This window comes from Lates calcarifer, linkage group LG16_LG22 (assembly GCF_001640805.2).
Source record: "Lates calcarifer isolate ASB-BC8 linkage group LG16_LG22, TLL_Latcal_v3, whole genome shotgun sequence".
Classification (NCBI taxonomy): Eukaryota; Metazoa; Chordata; class Actinopteri; family Centropomidae; genus Lates; species Lates calcarifer.
The window spans coordinates 16,828,798-16,847,301 of NC_066848.1; positions in this window are offsets into that span (position 1 = coordinate 16,828,798).

Sequence of the window (18,504 nt, forward strand, 5' to 3'; positions counted from 1 at the left end):
TATAATGCACTCTCCTCAAACTCCTTTTCTTCCTGTTTCCTTGTCTTGTGAGTTTATCGATAAAATATTTTATAATGGAGCAGATCAGTTCCAATTCCAGTTGATTTTCACATTTTTATTTTTATTGTATTTTATGTCCCCACACATAAAAAAAGTTGTTTTGTTGCTGTTGCTCCTGCTGATAGACGACACTGTTCCTCTCAGTTTATGCAGAGGGTCCTCTTATAATGAGAACAAAGTCAGAATATGCATCTAGTGATATAAAAGGGAAGGGAATTTGTCACAGTATACATATGTGTACACTCCAAATGGTATTTTTATAACCTGACTTTAACCCACATTCTTCGCATCACTGATCTTTTCAAATCAAGTTTTCACCCATTTTATTACTAAAAATAACTTCCCTAAGCCTTTGCTGTGGAGAAATGAAATGAGATTTACCTAAAATATACGCAGGATTCAAATGTCACAGTCTGCAAGGTGCTTTCTGCTTGGCGGCAGCAGCAGTGTGGTAAAGCAGAACCAGCTAATCAGTCCCAAACTAATCCGTTCTAAAATAGCTTCACTTTAGCAGCACTGCCTATCCTCGAAGCTGTTAACATGCCATACATGGAGCAAATTGATTTTTCCGGCTTGATTAAACTCACCTTGACTGTGATTGGTGCTGTTGATTGACTGCTCAGTGATTTCTCAGGCTGATTCTGGTGGCTGTGATTGCCAGGGCCTGTTGTGTTGGCAGAGACTCCATTTAAACACAGATTAGTAAAGGGGAGCATGGAGAATACATGTCTTTGCTCCCAAAGAAAACAGACTGATTTCCAATTTACAGAGAATTCTTCTCTGCAGACACCCCCTAGCCATTTTTAATTTTTATTGTGTTCTTTCTTTTCCATAGAGCAAAAAGACTGTAAACACCCTGATAATCAATAACTGGTAGATAATGGGCTGCTCCAAAAATCCACGGAAAAAAGCCACATGGGGACTCAGACTGCATGTGCTTTTTACACCATCCACAAACTTGGTCATATTTAGTATAACACATATAAATAAGCACTCAAAAGGAAAGTGAGTGAGACGAGTAATTACGCAGACGATCATGCCGAAAACATGTCTGCTCTCTCCTGTAGAATTTGTTGGGACCAATAATTGGAGGAGAGGAACTTGCTGAAATAATCACCAGGTGAGAGATCCTGAGCACTGACAGGGTGTAAGATCACAAGATGCTCTCAACCTCAGACACACACACACACACACACACACACACACATGAACACCAAAAGATGGCAGATAATGTGCAGATTTCTGATATTAATTCAGTGTCATATGTGGCAGGATTATCAAACTCTACTTTCCAATAAATCACATATATCACATCACAATCACTTTTCTTTCTTTCTTTCTTTTGGTAGAAATTCACACACTAAATGCTGTTGTGATGGATTGTGTTTTTGCCTTTTTTTTCTTTCCAAAATTAAATCCCTGCCCTTATAGAAAAGGGGCAACTACTGCTGAGAATTACAAATGGCATATTAAACAAACAACTTGCCATTTACAGACTAGATTCTCCTCCATTTTTAAACCATGCTACAAAAGTTAAATGTAAAATTTAAAATCCCTGAATAGATAGATATGTTGCATATGCATATGTTTTTGTTTATGTGGCTGGGTCACAGAATATACAAAAATACTAAGATGGAACCCAGAATTAAAAAAAAGAAGTTAATAATAGTGATACAGATACAGATTTTTGTTTATGCCATCAGCTCACTTAGACAAAGTAGCAGTGTATCTCTGATGTAGTTAGGGTGGTATATTGTTTGCTTATACTGGTTTTAAATTAGAATTTGTATATTAGATAGTGAGCGTCATCTTCCACTGACTGAATTAATATGATTCAGTGTGTTTTATTGCATCTGTTATAGATCTGATGAATTAAGGATGTGGGCAGTATATAATCTAAACTGTTTCTAAATTTACATTTATTCTTACTTTTACAGATTTATTCAACATTATATACAAACTGGTGAATTACATGAACTACAAACTACATGAAAAAGATGGAATACTGAAAACAAAGTCCAACTGTCTGTTAAATAGTGGACAAAGTCATTGAAACTTCACTTGCTGACTTTCTGTGAGGCTCAGAGATTCTGAATATGTGACCCACAAAGTTATTATTTGGAAAATATAAAATGTGTAAAAAACAGATTCTTGACGCCTTTATGCTAATCTGTTCTAATATCTGTTTAGCATTTGTCCTTGGTGGAGACCAGTGAACCCTCAAGCCTGTTGGTTATAGAGTGAAAGGATTACTGTCTGCCATCAGGGGGTGTAAACGCGCACACACACACACATCTGATTCTGATTACAGAAAACACACAAATACAGCTCACACACAGACAAATAAATCTCATACACACATACATTCACTCACACACACTCAATCATACTTCTATGCTGCACTTGTGAGGACCCTCATTGGATTCACTAACACACCTAACCCTCGCCTTTTAAGTAACCCTTTTCAATAGGATAGTCTCTTTCACATTCTCAGTTTCTCATCTATGACAAAATCAAGTCTTAACCCTCAAACAGCCATTTGAAGAAGACTGGACAAAATGTCCTCACTTTCTATAAGTGTCCTGTAATTGTTAAAGTGGTATTAAACTGGTCCTCAGAAGGTTATATGTGTAAGAGCACACATACACATGCACTCACACACTCACAGGCAAATGACCTCATAGTTAGTGGACTGTCCTTTAGCAAGAGCACCTGCTGACAATGACCTTGGCCTTACCCAAAGTCAGTCAAGATAAATACAACACCACAATACACATGGATAAATGAACAAGTATCATTTTTACTGAATCATAACTTATATGAGCCAGCTGAGGGGGAAAAAAACACCTGCACTAATGTATTCTAATTTTTTAAAAACTGCACAGCTCTCTGTTGTTGTTGACACTGTGTCACAAAGAGGGTGATTTAACTCTGTAATATTTAAGGCTGTAAGACGTAGCATGTAGTTATGTGTCCCTGGTTTTACCTTGTACCTTGTATTATAGTGTCTCTCCCTCAATGAGTGGGTTGATTTGGCTGTTGGACAATGACTCAGCTTTTCCAGGTGCTGAGTTTTGTTGAATTTGAAGCTCTGCTTTTAATCCCACACTATAACAGTGAACATAAACTCTGTAATTTACAAGTGAAATGTTAAAACCAAGCTGGTTTAAAACTGCAAGATTATTTAGGTATTTCCTTTTCAAATCACTGTTGTTTTAGCATTATTTAGTTTTGACTTGTAATCAGGATCTGCTACATATTAAAATATAGTCATTTAAATTGTTGAAACTGTGGTTATGTGTGACATGAGAATTTTAAAATGTTCAGCCAAATTTGGTTTTAATGTAATAGGGATAACATGTAACCTGCACATCAAGTAATTCATGCTTACTTGGCTGTTTCAAAATAAAGGTTACTAACATCCTATTTGTGCCCTTAAATGCAAATTAAAACACCTTGTTTCGGTGATAAAAAAAAAAAAAAAGAAAATGACAAGCTCGTGGATTTTTCCTGGTTTTCATTTTCACAGGACATTTGTGTAGGATCCCCTTTTTTACTCTAATTAGTTATCCAGCTTTCATCTCATTGTATGTGTCATTTGTCATGTTCACTTGAGGTAATGGGATGCATGAGTCTCTTTTCATAGTCTTGTCATCTTGTCAGCTCTCATGTTTGCGGCAGGGGAACCAGCTCTTTACTGTACTGTAGCCATGAAATGAATAACCCTCACTGCTAAAGGGTTCCAGTAATGGATTTAATGGTTGTCCTCTTGTTTGGCCTGTGGGGAAAGTCTGCTGTTCAAGCTACTAAATGATCAATCCAAAAGGGGAGGAAATGCCATTCGATCAGCAAATTGGCCTTTCTGGATAAATCTCATTAACTCAGGAACATGCCATTCCTCCGTCACTCATCAAACCCAAATGTCACAGGAAGTTGGCACCTTTGCTCTGGGTGCAGCGAGAATTCATATGAGCCTATGAAATGTTCAGCACCCAGAAATCTCTGTTTACTACCTTGCAGGGCTAGGATTTCTTATTTTCACTCACTAATGGTCACTCATCTCAGGTTTACCTCATTCTCCAAGATAATCTGGATGTTACCTCGTAAGAGATCACATCACAGACACAGGTAGAGAACAGTTGTCAAAAAGATCCAAAAGATTTTGAGTTTGTAATATCCATCCATCCATCAATTAATCATATTTTGTGAGTATATGAAAGAAGGCTTTGACAAAGTTAAAAATCCAGTTTGCTTAAATGTGTTGCGTTATTCATTAACCAGGTGCTGGGAGGTAGATTTGTTAGCTTCCCATAGAACCTAAGCTAATCTGATCTAATGAGCATGAAAGGAGAGTGGTGTCTTGTCTAACTCTGAAGAGACCAAATAATATCAAACTAATCCTTTAGAAGCCACTAAGTGTCATATGAGATTTTATTTTTGTGCCATTCATGTGAGCAGGCAGTTTCAGCTAAAGATCTAGCTAACGTGCTACCGCAGGGGAGCAGCTTTCATCGGAATGAATAAGCCGCCGTGTTTACACCATTCAGGATTCAGCTTCTCAGACTGAGTGAATGAATCTGAGCAGAGAAAGATGAATCAGTAATGCTCACCTTCCTCAACTGGTATCATCATGATTTCTTTGAGGAAGACATTCATCTTTCAACATGAGATGTCTGGGTGCACTGAGAGGCAGCAAGGTCACGGAAAACGCCTGTTAACCAGATATAGTAATTCATAAAATCTCTGATTTCTCTGAGTGACTAATGAGGGCAAAAGGATGTGTATTAGTGCAAGATATGTGAATATTCAGTGTTAATATTTTTTGTTATTTTAAAAGAAATATGATATTCAGAAATGTGTCACGCAGCCCTCGGATAAGGAACTCCTGAACCTTTGCTCGACTAGTGGTCAGTCTTTACAGCAAGACAAACTCTAAAACAGAAATAAAACAGAAAAGACAAAATACTTGGTAGAGGAAAAATAAAATTAGAGAAGCACACATTGAAGGTGTTATGACAACCCAGGAATGGCAAGAGGAGGCATTGAAAACAGGAAGCAAGCTATTGTTAAAATGCTATTTAGCCAATAAAGTAGTTATGGAACATCAAACTACACTGTTATCTCTGAAAGATGGCCTAAATCTAAAGATTTTAACATTTACTGTGTTAGACATCAGCTGAGAATCAACTGAGCAAACTCCGAGGAGTGTTTAGATAATGATATACTATACTAAGTATCTTAAAAAAAACAGCAAATAAAGTACTGTATCAACGTTTCCTTCCTCAGGACCTGCAGTTCTCTGTAACATGTTGGCACAGTTAAATTTACTTAACTGTATCCTGTGCATATTGCCCCAAACTCATCCAGAGATTTTGGTAAATGCATTTTATACTAATGGTGGTACAGCAAGCTGTGTGTTTGTACAATCAGATGCAGGAAGGGTTAACACTGATTTTTAAGTGATGGAGAGCTCTCATCAATCATCTGTGCAGCCTTTCAAAAAAAGATGTCTGTCTCAAGTAAATTCCTACTGAGCCTCGACTGACCACAATGCAGACAGTACACTTTGTGATTTGGCTGTGTGTTGTGAACTGCTGTCAAAAGTCATGTTGCAACTTCCAAATCAACACACTTTTTTATGTTTTCCAATCTTAACAACTGTTTTCTATTTGTGTTAGAAAAAAGTGCAGACTACAAAATGGGTTACATATTGGAAAGACAGAGTGTAGGCTATAGCCTCAAGCTATATACAAAGAAACACAGCAGCAGATCTATTTTCATGTTCAGCTGAAAGGTACGTTTTCTCAAACATGTCACACACATGTATTCACAACATTGGGTCACATCCTCATAATAGGACAGATACTGACAGGGAGGAGACTCTGCTGAGGATATTTTCAGAGGAGGTTGTAGAGGAAAATAACACAGGCAGTAAGCCATTTTGCAGTTTGTTGTATTCAAAATTTGTGATAAAAGAAGAAAGACACAAAACCAGCATAACTGGCTGATATGTAGTCAAGAGTATGGAAGCTTTGTGTTGATCTTTTCCTTTTACGCTTGAAAGCGAGTCTTCAGAGCCTTTACCTTCAGGGAGGGAATGAAAGCTTCAAAGATAAAAAATCATGCAAAAGCTTTAAAACATTTCCAGAACAAGAGCTAACATGAGCTAACACAGATGCTTTGAAAGCATCTGGGATAGCAGGGAAAAAAAGGGTGCAGCTGCAAAAACCTATAAAAGAGCTATGCTTTATTGGGCCTGCAAATAATGGCAGCTCAAACAGAGATGACAATCCCGACATTGTCATCTCTGTGGTCTACTGGATTTGCTTTAGGGATGGATGCAGTATCAGAAAAAGAGTCTGCCAACACCACTCACACAACAAAAATGCAGGCTCACTGCCTCTTCACAGGTGGTTCAGATGAGATCATTGACATATTCACTGACCACATGTTACACACTGCTATTACAGACACAACATTTCCCCACAGTCTGTCACGTGACTGCTGTGACATTTCCAAGCAAATGTCATTTTAGTGTGAAATGCCCACTCAGAGAAAGGGGAGAAGGAAATCTACAGGTCATTTATGGAATTTAAGCTGAGATAGCTGAGATGGGAGCAAATACATCCTCAGGCAATGGGACTGATATTGTAGAGTGCAAATGTCAGGGGTATTACTGTGGAGTAAGGGTGACTGAGAGTCAAAAAGGGCTGGATCAGAGCAAAATCCAACAGTAATTTACTGTTTTCCTCCTATACCTTAAATTGTGGCTGGATTATGAATGCATACTCTGTTTCTGAATAATGAGACTAACATTTTTAAGCCCTTTTTCACTGCAGTTGTCAAGAATCTGACCTGATCAGCCTTTTACTGCTATTTTGTTCCCCATATTCCAGGATCACAAGAGATACAGTGGGCTGCTGAAGAGAGAATCATCATCTTCTAGTTCCTCACCACTTGATTAATGCTGTGGTCGCAAACTCAGATCACAGAAAGTACAACTTTTCTGTCTCAGTTTTCTCAGAGATTACTGCAATATTGCAAGTTGTGCACAAGTTTGCGATGAGTTTCTGTCTCAGGAACCTGGGAGGATGCATGTCTGACTCATTAGATGTGGATTGCTGCTATAAGCTTGGTGTACCACTCTGCTTCCTTCAGCACTCCTGTCTGGTCTTCAAAATGTCTGTCTGTAACAGAGTGAGACAATTGGCTATGTAAAATGCATGCTTGCAGACTGGCTGAGTATAACAATTTGTTAATACTTAACACCCAGGTCTTTGTCTGTGTATTCCAGTAAACCTTAGTTGCTGCTACCTGAGATATACAACACATTACAGTACTTTCTGTGTGCGACACATTTTCTAGGAAAATCTTAAAGAGCACTGTAAATGTGTTTGAGAAAAGGCCAAGATTATTACTAACTAACATTCTCATTATCTTCTGTGCACTGTGGGATTCCCTCCTGCTGAAGAGCCTGAAAGTAAAGTGAGGCACTGCTGAAGAGTGGGGTACATGTACAGCACACTTTCCCTGTAAACACAGGTGAAATAAATAAAACAAAATGGCCAGCCCCTTTGTTCTAATAGAGTCTGTAAATAGGACAAAAGAGTCCATAAATACAGAATGGCCCTCTGTGAGGCAGAACAGCTTCCCATGGGTTTTGTTCAGCTGGTGCTGTGCTTGTCTTCTTCCCAGTCCTGTTTCAGCCTGGTTTGAACTGTTCCCCATTACAGGCTGGAGAGAGGCTGCTCAGCTCTTAAAGTCTGCAGTCACTCAGGCCTATCTTAATAGAGATCTCCCTCTTAGACTGAACAGTCTATTGAATCTCATCACTTTGGCAGTGAATGCAGCCTGAAAACAAGGGATGGCTAAGAGTTAATACCTGTACTGTGAGGGGGGGACGTCATGTGGCGTTGGAAAGACGTGCAAATAAAGATTCAGTTTTACAGAATGAATTCAAGATCCATAGATTTCAAGTTGCATTTAAAGCAAGGTTTTCTGTTAAACACATCCAGTCACTTAAGAAATTCAGTAGTTTTGATCATTCAAATTTGCCTGAAAATATAAAACTTTAAAGTAAAAAAATAAATAAATAATTCAAACATGAGAATCAAAATTAAATCCCAAACATATCTTGGATTATCAGTGTTATTGATTGGAACACATACTGTATATCCTCAAGTGTGATTTGAAAGTAAATTAATGTAAATTAATGGCAGAGGTGTCCACCAACAAGGTTGTTTTATGTTACTGATTTGAAATTTGCTACACCAAAGGCTGAGTAATGAAATGACTTTTGGAACAGTTAATTAGATTAACTTGATTGAACAAGGAGGACTGAGTGAGGCTAATCACTATAATCATTGGTGTGTAAGAGAGAGGAGATGTCAATTGAAGACCTTAGTCAAATTATTTTACATTTCATTATTGATAATTCACATTAACATTTAACAATGCAAATTAAAAAAAAAAAAAAGTCAATGTCATTCTGGGTTAGTCTAGCCTCATTATTCAACCTCTCAAAGAGAGAGTTTTCTGAGTGTACTTCTATTTTGTGAGAACCAATAGACCAAAACCCAGTACATAGTGTGTGTCTTCACAAAATCAATCAGCTCTGTGAGCTTGTCTCCAAAATGTCAATGTCATGAAAATAAAAATAAAAATTTCATATCTAACCGTAACACCTTTTTAAGGACTATCAAGTTCTGAAGAGTGCCCAGTATCTAAAGTTGAACTCTTATTTATCCTTTGTTCGATTCCTTGGTCAGATATTTATTTGATCAATGTGAGTTAGCAAAGTTTAGACTATAGTTTCTTTTGGTAAGGTTCTTTATTTAACACTGACACACTCAACAAATTTTGTTTAATAAAAGCATTAAAACATGTTTATTCTCTACTGGAGAAACTCATCTGGGACTGACATCAAAAACCACTAACAGCATGTTTGCCACTTTCACTCTGATATACTTTTATTGATCTGGTGAAGATCAAAACTGTTCACTATAATGAAGTCTGTCCCTAATGTCTGATTCTTAGGTAATAAGGTGTATGATGTATACGTTTTTTTCCTCTTCACATACCTGAGTCATTAATATATACAGAAGTGTAAGGTACTGCACATGACTTGCAGTTTTTAACGGCAAAGGTTTTCAGCACAAACCAAGATCACCATTCATGGAATATTAATGTGACACTTTATTGATCACAAATTCCAGCTGAGTTGTCCTCATTTGAAATGCCAACAGGCTCTAAATTAACTGGAAATCCAAAAAGCATTGTGTATGACTAAAATATGTGAATAGATCTATAAAGACAAGCTCTTTCCCATTATTTTCCTACCAGCTACTGTCCTTTCAAATTTTTCATCATTTGTTTTGCTTTTACTCTGAGAAATGTCTGATATTTTGTTTTGGAGCCCAAATCCTCAGTTACCATTAGAGAAAGAGGAAAGTAATGGATCAGGCGAAGGTGATTTTCCTCTAAAACCCCATGTGCTGCCCTGTTCCTTCTCTCCTCTGCCTCTCCTTTACCAGGCATCAGGGCTCTAAACCCTGAAACCCCTCATAGATCACAGTGCGACATCAGTGCTATCCTTAAAAACGGCTTCCTCTTAACAGCATCTCATTTTAAAGTAAAACAGGTCAGCGCTCAGCTGGAAGTTTCTGTTGTCCTGGAAAACTGTGGATAGATAGATAGATAGATAGATAGATAGATAGAAAGAAAGAACAGTCTTGATTAAAACGCCCATCACTGCAGACTTAATTCAGCGGTCAGTTGGTTTCTCCAGTAGAGCCAAATATGAATTAGACTGAGAGCAGCAGACAGGCTAAACTGACAGAACATAATTACAGTAAAAGGTCAACAGAGACCCAATCTGCTCTAATGACAGGATGGGAAATGTTGGCCGAGCCCAGGAGTGTTAGACACTGGCAGAGACAGAGACACAGCTGCTGGTCATTACCAACCTGTTTAAACCAGAGCGTTTACACTTCAAAACCTGTTTGTTGTTTCACAGAAGAGCAGCTGAACTTGCATTAATATAACGATGATATACTGTTACACTGGATATAGGCTAATCATTTTTGGTGCTATGTGATCATAAATATTTCCTGCACTACTGTGTTTCCTTACATCCCTGTTGATGAATTCTGAGCTTCTGTAGGTGGTGCTGTTTTCCTCAGCAATTTCCCTGTTCCATACTACTTTCTTATACTATACAGTGCTAACACAGTAGTGTTGTATATTTGAATAGATTACATTTTTGTCCATTAATCTACATTCAGTAGGCTGTAATGACAAAATGGAAACATGTTTTCAGAATTTTTTTTATTAAAGATCATAGACTGAAATCTCTTATCAGTTTCATTATTCAGACCCTTTACTGTGGCACTGTAAATTGTGGTCTGGTGCATTATCTTTGTTTTAATACTCCCTGAGATGTGTCAAGAACCGGAATTAAACCCATTTGTGGCAAACCAAACCAAACAGCTAAAACAACACTGGAGTGGCTTTGTTCTCTGATGGTCCTTGAGCAGCTCAGCCAAAGCCCAGACTTAAACCCCATTGAACAATGTGGAGAGCACAGGAGATGGCAGTTAACAGATGCTTCCCATCCTATCTGATGGAGCTTGAGGGGATCGGCCAGGAAGAATGAGATAAACTGCCCAAATCCAGGTGTGCACAGACTGGTAGAGATTTATCCAAGAAGACTCAAAGGCGTAATTGCTGTCAAAGGGTCCTCTGCAACGCAATGAATTATTATCAGTTTTCATCATGCAATTACTATACATGTATTTTGTATTATGTGTACCAATTTCACATGTTCACAATATTGTATTGTCTCACTGTCTTATTATTGTTTTTTTTGTTTTTTTTTTTTAAGTTGCCTTACTGCAAATTTCCACTTAACTGTATTGTGGAACCACAGTGGATATCAACAGCAAACTCAAATAGGAAATTGATTTACTGTTCATATTATCCTTAAGTATACTTAATTTAGCACTTTTCCAAGATAAATGTATTATATTTTCAAAACCTGTTTAGAGTAAGTACTGTAACACAGTCTCTATTTGGTTAACCACAGTGGATATTACAGCTAACTATCCTGTTCTTGTGTTTATCCTTAGCACCCTACTTTTACTGCTGCTACAGGAAATATAAAATGCATTAGCTCTTTTTTTTTTTCTGTAAAGCCACACCTTGGGCATGAGAGACAGTACTTATATAGGTGAGAGCAGGTGGAACTGAGACCAGTGATAACTATTAGGTGATAACTACTCACAGCTGAGAATGTGCCATAAAAAAGCTTTAACATTAAGAGAAGATGAGACCAAGATATAATAGCTTCAGGCTGTGAAGATAGGTAGAATAAAACATACATGACCTGACACCATGAGATCCACCTGTATATATGTACAAATATGCTATATACACAATATACATCAAAACACACACATACCATGTAGCATCAATGTTTTATTTGCCAAGGATGTTGTTTTCTCTTGTTGAAATCCACCTCAGCTAGAAGCTTCAAAACAACAAAGTGATGCTGTGTCTTGGTGTAAGACTGCCCATAATAAATTCATTTGAACAAAGCTTGAGTGCCCTTGTATTTCTTGACATAAGAGGACAAACAAGGTAGTTTAGCAGATTATTGGTTGAGTAACCTAAAACAAGTACAGCATTTTTTTTCAAAAAGCTCTGCTCATAATTGAGATAAACAATAAACCACTAAAAAGTATGATGTTTTGGAGTCAAGTAAAGATTCATTTAAAGTACATGATCACTTTAAAATGTCTCACATTTACAGTGAAGTGGTCCTGATAAATAGATCTTTTGAAGTGTTCTCTGTCAATGAATTTCTTTTCCTTGTCCAGTATTACTTACAAGAGAAGCTCTTTCCAACAGTCCTTACCAGCACCTCTAAAGGTTACTAATTAGCAGACTGCATTATATCTCATCAAAAACAAAGCCTTAAAAATAACAACTGTTCAGTTGTATGTTGGACCTTTTATTGACCAAACACACTAGCTTCCTTTTCTTTCTTTCTTTTTAAACATATTTGAGCCAACCTAGTTGTTTCCAGTCTTTATGCTAAGCGGAACATTAGCATTAAGCTTCCGCTGTTTACTTACCTGTTTAAAAAAATGTTCAACATCAAACTTCATTCCTTTACTCACCAAGAGCTGTCTCCAGCAGTGAAAAGCAATGGGAATGTTAACTCTTGTTTGGCTCCTATTTCTACTATTTATTTTCTTCTACTGAAGTTAGCATGCTAACCAGCAAGATCCAGCCCATCAGGTCCATCCCGTCTTGTAATACCATTTTGCAATAGTGAGTTACTGCAGCATCCAGTCTGCCCTCAGTCCAACATGAGAGGATGTATATGTAGCACTGCTCAGGGTGTATTCTAACCTCTCGACTTGTAAAAGCAGCAATGGGTGAAGCTCTTTGTAAGAGACCAATGTGGCAATAGCAAAACATACATAGAGCACCTTTGAGGCTGGGCTACTAAAACTACTTGTTTAAGGCGAAGGACAAAAAAAAAAAAAAAAAAAAAAAATCAGTGCTGACTGTTGGGAAATATTAAATGTGGTCTCTGATGTCAACATCAAAAAATCGACTTCAGCTGCCTCCCTGTTGTAGTTTTGCAACACTACAACAACATCTGGCCAACACTGCTTTTGTTTTATTGTATGCACATCCACAAGAGGTCAGTAATTGTTTTTCTGTTGTTTTTCTCATGAAGATAGTCTCAGAATTTAGGCACTGTCAAAGTACACCATGATTAAGTTGGACCTTGGGTGGCTCTGGAGACAGTGTAATAACAAGCTGTGATCTGCAGTATTGATGGAGCAATAGGAGGGAGGAGGAGTGGTTTGAGTCATCGATAATGAAAAGATCACTGATCACCCCAGCTGGGGTGGTTTATAACATAATTCAGCCTGAAATCTGAAAACTCTTCTTTTTTTTAAATGATGGTCCTTCAAGCAAATACAGGATGAGGTCACTATTAAACTGATGGGTCATGGGTGAGTCATATGGGATGAGGAAAATGAAAAGTGAATTTAAACACATCAAGGTTTGATTCTGGTCCTGACTCACTCGGTGAGTTTGCGTGTTTATTTCTGTTTGTGCGTGAGGTTGAATCAATGTGAAACCATTTCTACCTCTACACGCCCATGTGTCACTGTCTGCACCTACTCTACCACAATCTTAAGATCCTTTAATACTGAGCTCTGCCTGTGAAAACCCTCTCTCTGCCTGTGTGTTTCTCCCTCATCTCTCCACAAACAGCAGGTACATTCATCATAGTCTTTCTTACATAAATTTGATTGAAATAGAAAAAAACAACCAGAACCCTCATATCAAGCTGTCCTGAGGTTCACTGGCTGGCTGCTGAGTAGGCCACTCTGTCTGTCTGGTTGCCTGTCAGAATGTTTTTATAATCTATCTCTGCTATGTCTCTGCTTTTAGAAAATCATTAGAATTCTAGAAACTGTTTTCCCAGTCAGAACATGGTTTTATTTTTATTTTTTTCATAAAACCTTTTACCCTTTTTACAAATAAAAGCATGAAAGAAATGATATCTGGGGTTGCTATAATCATATAAAAATTCTACACACAGTGGCTTTTAATCTCAAATGCTTGCTGGAGTTTGAACTGAGGTCCTCACAATGTAATGTCTGTCTTAGAACCAGGCAGTTTGTTTTTACTTACTTCCCTCACACTGGTGGATCTGACAGGAGGTGACTGTTCAAAGGTTCTACAGTTATGCCTTTTAAAAGATAATTCCTCAGAGCCATGGCTGTTTTAAGGGGTCTTTTTAAGGGGGTTTACAGTATAAAACTGGCCAAAATGCCCAACTGAGATAAATCAAAAGACCAGCCAAAGCAAAGGGCTCTGAAATGTTACTGCACAAAGAATACAAGACATCAAAAAGTGTCCATTTTGAAATCTTCCAAAAGCAGATATTTTCTGTTTTGTGAATCCCACACACAAGAGCAGCTGAGATGTTTAGTGGTCAATCTGAGAAAACACAGGGGAAGAGAGCAACTGGGTAAAAGTCAAAGCATCGATCTATCTCACCAACATCTGAAATATTTCCACTAAAAAATAAAACCAACTCAGCCTCTGTTCTTGCCAGCATGAATCTGGGCATTAACTGACACAGCTATATCTGAAAATGCATGACCTCCAAGGGCTCAGCCCACACCAAACTTCAAAACTGTGATCAAACTAAGCTTTGCAGATCGTGTAGGGAATTTAATGAGCTAGGATCTGGACTACGTTGGGCAGACCACAGAGGATAGTCTCCTCTCTCTGGATCTTTATTCTTATTCCAAGCATTTCATGTGCAGGATATTGTTAAGATAGTTTTTTTTTCCAACCTCTATACATTTCTCTTGGATCAAATCACAGTTTAAACAGTTTATATTTTCCATTTAAAGAAAAATACAATTCTGGGCTATCAAAACCAGAATCCCCAAAAATTTAAAGCCTGGATTGGAAAAGAGGATGTAAACTTTGTAATGATAAGGACCATATATTGTGAAACTGCAAATTTTCCTTATTCAGGTATTTCCATTTGATGCTACTTCATACTTCTAATTCAGCACAGAGAAATGTTGTACTGTTGTACCTTACATTATTCCACTAAATTCCTCTGACATCTATAGTTCCTCTGAAGAGTACATTTTTATATACAACACATATAATCAGCGAATAAAATGTGGTACTTACATAGAACTGCAGCTAATAAATATTTTCATTAGAAGTTACAGATCAATTAAGTGATTATTTAGTCTGTGAAATAAAAGCTTAAAATATCATTGTCATTCCATTTGTGATTTAGAGTGACTTACAACAGACAAAGGCAGCAAATCATCATGTTTGAGAAGGGTTCATTCAGCAAAATGAGAACCGTTGTAACATGGTCTTACAGTAAATTAGAGTGATAAATGTGACACTACAAAAACTCTAAAATCTGAAAAAGAGAAACATAAATACCTAAACATGAATGTAGATGAATATATGCTCAGTACATTTATATATATAATGGCAGGCAACATGATAGTGTTAGAGTTCATTCACAACCTCCCTCACAACTCTCTCCTCTCTCCTGATGGACAACACATGATGCTGTCATCAGGATAAATGAGTGTGTTTCTCTCTGTGTGTGTGTGTGTGTGCATATGTGCATGTGTGATTGATGCATAATGTTGCCAGTGCTGGAGAGCAGAGATCTGTGGCAACAAACTATTACATGTTGCTATCAGGGAGCTGTCATGCTGCTCACCCCTTTGTGAAGGCTCATTTCCCCTCAGTGTCACCCAGAAGCCAACGAACAGCCAGAAAACACTGCTCTGCAGATAGGAACTCATATGTAGAGGTAGCCTGGGGCCAGAGTCATTAGATAAACTGAGAGTGTAGCAGTTGAGGAGGGAGACCACCAGTCAGCTGAAAGAACTGTATTTGAGCACCATGAGTTGGTAAATGTCAAGCTCAATGCCACCTCTGGTGTCTGTGGAGATAAACGACACTAAAATATCCACAAGCAGACTGTAACGGCCTGTAACAGGAATGATAGCTTTATAAAGCTGCTTGTCATTAACATCCAGGAGGTTTCAGATTATAAATTCAAATATAATCTGCTGATAGTTCCAGGTGTATCCAAAAAAAAAAAGCTGTAAAAAAGTTCAATGTTTCCAAGGTGAAGATGTCTCCGTTATACAGAGCTGTGACAGAAAGCACGCTCACCATCTCAGCACCAGCATGAGATGTCAGCAGACTATATACCCTCAGAGAATGGCAGAAATTCTAAATGACTGAGAACTCCCATTGAACATGTAATTAAACAGGAAATGTAAGTTAACAGTGTTGTGTTTCCCTGGCTACACATCCGGTTGGCTTTGGGTTTCCAGGACATTTAATGATATTCTTAATTATATTTCTGGACACTGCAGAGCTGAACTAAATGTATAAATCTCACTCTGTCTTTGCAACCCTTCTGTTTATATCCTCTGCAGCTGACAACAAATACATCAAATTATAAAATATAATCACTGGCTGGATAATCTTCAGAGGCAACTGTGTTTTTTTGAACGGATAAAACGCTGCACATAGAAGCAGTAGATTTACTAGTAGGTGGTTGGGGTAGATTGCTGGTACAGAGACTGGGTTGCTCATCATAGTCCTGTCTTGGTTAAATGTAAATAAACATGTTGAGTCTGAGGTCACTGTCAACGTTTTCTGTATTTAACTATACATTTAGCCATGAAAAAGTTGGCTAATGCTGCAGTCACTTCAAGTGGATACTGTAGGCCTGATACATGACTGAATATTATGCTGGAAAACAAATACAGTCTCTGAACATTTGACTGATGCATTCAGTGAACTGTGTATTTGCCAAGTATGTCAATTAACAACATATCCTCATTATGTTAACAAAAAACAGTAACCCAGCAGAAATTATGTTTCCTGCAAAACATATTTGCTATTGCAGTTTAGATGTAAACAAAAAAACAAACAAAAAAATTTAGGAGACAGGGTTGGTGTTTCTGAACATGAGTTTAGTATTTCTGTGTATTTCTGAACTGAAGCTGATTTTCTCAGTGTCTGAACTGAATGAAGTGGATCTCATTCAGCTGTCTTGACATTCAGCTCTGCCAGGAGCAGAGTGACTGATGACAACCTCAACCGTCATGTGAGATAACAAATGTCTAAACAAGCAACCTGTTTAATTTCCCTCTGTTTTCACCTCTGTTACTCTGTGTCTCCTTCCAGACTCTGCTGTTCCTCTCCTGAAGAAAAATGATATTACTAATTAACACTCACCCAGGGAGGAAACTCCATCCCACTGCAGAGTCCAGTCAAACCCACACTGGAAAGCTGAGCTCACATCACCAAAAGCACTACATGAAAAACAGTTATGTAAATGGTGTTTTGTCTCTGAGCAATATAAATGCTGAATGAAGTTAAGTGAGGCAATCAAACTGCTGGAGTTACAGTAACAAATAGGCAGCAAATTCATTCCTCTGAAACACTTTTAGGCAATTAATGATCATAGATAATCCTTTATCTGATTATTTATTTGAGAAAATCTGACTGAGCTGTGCACATTAATGAAACAATGAACAAACTCCTCAAATGGAAAATGTGAAGGTTTCTGATATGCTGCAATTATGCAAAACACAGTTTTTCAACTGCAACAATACCTTGCCTTTATTGACTGAGTACTAAATTGTCATTTCGCAGCGAATATTTTCATACATTCCTCATCATGGGAAAATGTGACCTGACATTTCACTGTGTATTTTTCAGTATTTATTTTTGGTAACTTTGCCTCACAGGCAAAAGGGGGTCCAATCCAGTGCTAGCAAGGTGCACCTAATAATGTGGCTGTTGAGTGTATACAGACAATGATGTATATTCTAAACTTCACTGTGACTGTACAGCTGGTATTCCTTGTAGTTTGTATTTCTCTTCCCTCAGTTTAACTTTGACCTCACGATTATATATTAAATTCAGTAGATCATAAATGATTGAGAGCATCTCACCATCTGAGAAGCTCTCTATGGATCCACAAACCCCCTAACAAAATATAGTATGTATAATACATTCTATGTACGTCTCCACTAGCCAAAAGATATATAGTATAAAACGCTGGGGTCCCTGTGGGCTTAATTATACACCCTCTAACAAATCTTAAACAATCTAAACCTGTCAGATTGAAATATCTGACTTTATGAATAATTGGTTGGCTGTCAGCCTGCAGGAGTGTCACTTCAGAACACTGAAAAACAGTAAAGTTGCTGTCATGCTAAAAATCAAGTCATTCGTTTCAGTACTGTGGACTTAGAGCTATATATACAGACACGTGCAGCAGTGTGTTTATGTGCCCATTTTTTTTGCCTTTGGCTTGTTTCTCTTGAGCTTCTGTTTAAATTTAGAAGAAGCTTGACAACTCTTCTCTTGAATGACCAACAAGGATTCAGAGGACATACTGTATTTCACACTGAGTAAATACAATCAGACCTGAGAGCTTACCAGAGGTCACCATGGATGAACAGAGGAGAATTTGGGACAGTCAGAAAAGCCTTTTGCTGATCAGAGTTACAATAAGAGGAAGCAAACGATCTGCTGGAGCCAGGCATCTTTTGGACATTCCTACATCAAGCAGAAGTGCTTGGGCTCTGGGGTGACTTTTTAGGCTTTGCATGCATTTGATGTATTTCCTCAAAGGTATTAATGGTGTACTAGTTTTACATACAAAAAGTGATGAATGTAGTTGTGTGAAGATTGAAAAAAGAGCTTGAGAGCAAATTTCAAACCCTGCTTACTTTCTCACCACCAAACACCTGGCCTGTTGTCTCATGAAACCAGTCCACTTCTCTGATACGCTGTTTCAGAAAGCTACACGTATTGTTGCATTGGAAAGATGTG